Genomic DNA, 4,130 nt, shown 5'->3' with positions numbered 1-4,130 from the left:
AGAGCGACAGGAGGGGCGGGCCATCTGCCTCCCCTGACCGCACCACCCACTGGGCCCCTGCTGTCCAGGAGTGCCTGGCTGGTGACGGGGCCGTCAGCGCATCAGCTTGGGGTGCATTTCAAGTCTGGGCAGTAGCAGATGGAGGGCCAGTGGCAGTGGCCAGCAGGGCTGTGGGGGACCTGAGTGCCCTCGGCATGTGTCAGGCCGTCCCCAGCCAGAGGCAGGCCTGTGGCTGGCAGGACCCTGTGTGGCGGTGTCCTAAGGAGCCCTGCCTGTGAGCCAGAGGTGGAGGGACGTCTGCGGCCCCTCTGGGCTCTGGACACTCCCTGGCACGCAGATTCTTCTGGAAGATTCTTCCCTGCTGCTGTTCACACTGGCGGGACAGGCACAGGGAGACCCCGCGGGCCTGGAGGGCAGGGCCGCTTTTCTGAGGACAGCTGGCTGTCATGAGGAGCCATTCAGAGCAGCTTGGAGGATGCCCCCTGCTGGACCCTGTCCTCTGTCCCCGTCACCAACAGAAGCCACCAGCAGAGACTGGACCTTTCTGTGGAGCAGGCGGTGAGGCCTGGTGAGAGGGGAAGATGGTGGCTGGGAGTGCAGACGGCAAGAGGAGGGAGCACAGCCCGCAGGTCACCCTGGGGGCCGCTCAAGGCAGGCCTGGCCCTCCCTCAGCTGACCTGCCCTCTGACCCTTACTGACACTTGTCACTCACTCCTGTCACCCCCTCGGCCACTCCCCAAGGTAGCCACTGGAGGCCACAGAAGTGCAGGGCTCCATGCAGTTGGTGAGGATGAGCAGAGGGCTACTTGGACCCAGCTGCTGGCCGGTCCTTGTGTGAAAGAGGATTGGAAGCACAGTGAAGACCAGGTGCTGCCCAGGACACCTGGATTCCCAAGAGTGGAGAGCCGGGAAGGCCAGAAAGGAGGGGTGCCTGTGGGCAGGAGAGACAGGAGAGAGCTGAGCCCTGGTGATGGGACATACCCCCTGAAGGGACACAGCTCTCCTGCCCTCAAGCGGGCAGCTGGGCCTGACCTCAGGGCCAGGCAGGTGCCGTCCTCTGCGTGTCCAGGAGCTCGCAGGTCCAGGTCCTGGATCTGCCCCTTACAGATGAGCCCAATTAAAACGGCACTAGAGACCTTTTTGGTTTTGTTTTTAGCATCCATTATTCTTGGGTGCATTGATCAGGAATAAATTCAACTTTGTGCTTTGTGAGGCCTGATTTAACATGGATTCACCAAAATGGTTTTCTATGTCTTATGTAACAGGAAGTCTGGAGGATGTCACAGTTCAGGGTGGAAGTGGGGTCTCCATCATGCCCCAGGGGTTCCGGCTCCTTCTGTTTCACTCTCCTTAAAGTGGGTTTCGTCCTTCTCCTTTTGCCTCATGGTTGCAAGGTGGCTGCTCCATCTCAGTGCTTCTACTTATCTCCTATTGGCCCAGCACCGTGCTGCTTGGCCATCTCTGGCTTCAAGGGGTGCCGAGAATCCTTTGTGCCTAGGAGGCTGCATTGCTGCCAGGAACAAGATTAGGGGCTGCAGGTCGTGACCTCAGAAGGCAGAGTGGACCCCAGGTGGCTCTGGTCAGGACACCCACAGTTCTCACATTCTGCCCTGGGGAGGACCTGCCTCCGATTCCTTCCTGTTCCCTCCTTTCCGCAGCAGAGCCCGGAGCAGGCCTCACCGCAGGCACGCACTGGAGTCGCGCACCCAGCTGCGCGGGTCAGCTGAGCACGTGGTGACCGGTTGCCAGTCAGGGTGGCGCCCAGTCTGGAGGTCTGGCTGGACATGCCTGGAGCCTTGCTCCTCCTGAAAGCTGTGCTCCTGGGCCCTTGCCTCCTCCCCTTACTTTTGGGGCCACAGGGCAGGATTTTGGGCTTGGCCGGTGCCCGCGTTTGCCCCTGGCCTATTCTCCCAGCAAGTTCCTGTGGCCATGGAATGGCCCTGGTGTGGGTGGGAAGTGATGAGCCTGTCCCTGAGTCACCAGCCACCGATGGCACAGCCGGCACCTGGGAGGGGACAGAGCTGGGGCCTCCTGGCGGCTGCAGGCACCATCCACCTGCCCCCTGGCCTGCCATGAACCAAAGACGCAGAGATGAGTGAGGCTTGGAGCTGGTGGGGGCACTGCTCTTCCTGGGCACCCTGGTGATTAACAGCGGAGAGCTGGGTAGCTGGCTGCTTTCATTATGATTAAGTAAGGGCGCCTTCCAGGCAATCAGCGGGTGCATGGAACTCAGCCCTTGCCCTGCGTACTCATGGTGACTTGGAGCAGTGGACATTCTCATTCCGTCCGGAAGCCCAGGGTTGTCCTCCTGGATAGAGAGTGCCTTCCCGGCAGGGGGCATGGCCTGGTAATTCCTGGGACGCTGCAAGCCCCTGGAGGGGTCACCCTGAGGCTTGACAGTCTTGACAGGGGGCCTGGTTGCCAACCCCACATGGGAGGTTAGGTGGGGTGGTGGGGACAGCTGGGCCAGCCCCTCCCTTCCACAGGCTCAGAGCCAGCCTGGGAGATTCTGGAGGCCCTTCCTGCCCACCTGAGGGTGAGCGGGCCTGGGTCAGGTGGCTCTCAGGCCACCTGGGACCACCTGGACCTCTGGGTCACTTGTGTCCCATGTCAGGTGTCACAGACCCCTGTGCCCCACGTAAGCCAGGTGAAGATGCTACCTTCGATGGACACCTGCTGGACTCTCCCACAGGACCCTTGCACAGAATTCCCATCTGTCCCACCTTTTGGGCACCAGTGACGCCCCTGGTCATCAGGGTTGTCTGCCCAGGAAGGGGGGCCTGGTGAGCTCCTCTGTGGTGGAGTCACCGCCCCCCACCCTCAAAGGCCAGCTGAGCCAGCGCCTCTGTCTCGGTGGCCAGGGTGCCGTTCACAGTGGGGCTCTTCCTGGGGGGCCGCCTAGAGAGCCCCGTTGCCAGCGCTCACTGGGAGGCCAGGGGACTTGGTAGGCTCGTCCCCACCTCAGCAGGCAGCCCCCGTGTCGTGCTCTCTGGTCCTGCAGCCTGAGCGCCGTGGGACGGCACGTGGCCTGGGCGACTGTGAGGCAGACGCCAATTCTGTGGCACTGGGAGGGGCGCTGCAGTGAGCCCTAGAGGAGAGGTGGGACACACAGCCGCTCGGAAGCCGGGGTTCAGGCCCCGGTTCTCATGAGGAGGGAAGCGGCTGCCGGCCGAGCCGGGGGCCTGGTGTTCCCGGGAGGACCCCCATCTGGACCGCGCAGCTGTGCCGCTCGCTGTGGTTGCACTCTTGGAGACGCATCAAAGCCGTGCCGGGGCTGGGGCTGGAGTGCACTCACCAGGACAGTGGCGAGGCGCTGGGCAGTGGTGGCAGGGGCCTGGGCCCCCGTGGGCCAGCTCAGTGCTGGGGTCAAGCCGGTGGGGGGTCCCGGGGATGCACTTTCCTTTGCCCTCAGGAATTAGCAAGGCCTGGCAGGGGCCTCAGGCTGACCCTGAGCTGATGCAGGGCAGAGCCCCACTCATCCCCAGGTCCCTGAGCTGGACCTCCAATATGCCCCCAGTTCTTAGGGTCACTGGGTGGGTAGCACATGTGAAGTGTCCTGAGCTGGCACCAAGGTGGCAACCTGCAGGGTCCGCCCTGCTTGGTGTAGGTCTCTGTGTCCTCTGGCCCCACGTGACCCCTGCTGGCAGCTGCAGCCACCCTGCCACCCACGTCCTGCAGGCCCTTTCCTGCCTGGTCAGTGCCCCAGGGTGCAGGTCCTCAGGGCTCCTCCCTGGGCATCTCTGGGTGATTTAGGCACCCAGCACCACAGTGGGCAGGGCGCCTCCCTCCGAGTGCCAGGGTTTCCATGCCCTGCTCGCTGCTGGGCAGGGAACTCACCTAGCCCACTGCCCTCCACGCCTGCCACCAAGAGAGACCTGAGCTTTCAAGGGTCCTCGTTGCGAGCCACAGACTCCACTGTGGGTTGTTCAGGCAGAGAAGGGATCGGGCAGCTCACAGAATGGACGGGGAGTTTGGGAACCAGGCTTGGAAAATGCGTGGAGCCTAGGAGTTCTGTGGCGGCAGAACAGTCCTCAGTCTGACCAGGGGAACCGTCCAGTTATGGAGAGACCAGCTTGGAGGTGCTGCTGCTGGTGCAGGGATTTCGTGGCTCCCCCCCCACACACACACCA

This window comes from Marmota marmota, unplaced genomic scaffold (assembly GCF_001458135.2).
Source record: "Marmota marmota marmota unplaced genomic scaffold, marMar, whole genome shotgun sequence".
Lineage (NCBI taxonomy): Eukaryota > Metazoa > Chordata > Mammalia > Rodentia > Sciuridae > Marmota > Marmota marmota.
Note: the sequence above shows the minus strand (reverse complement) of the source record.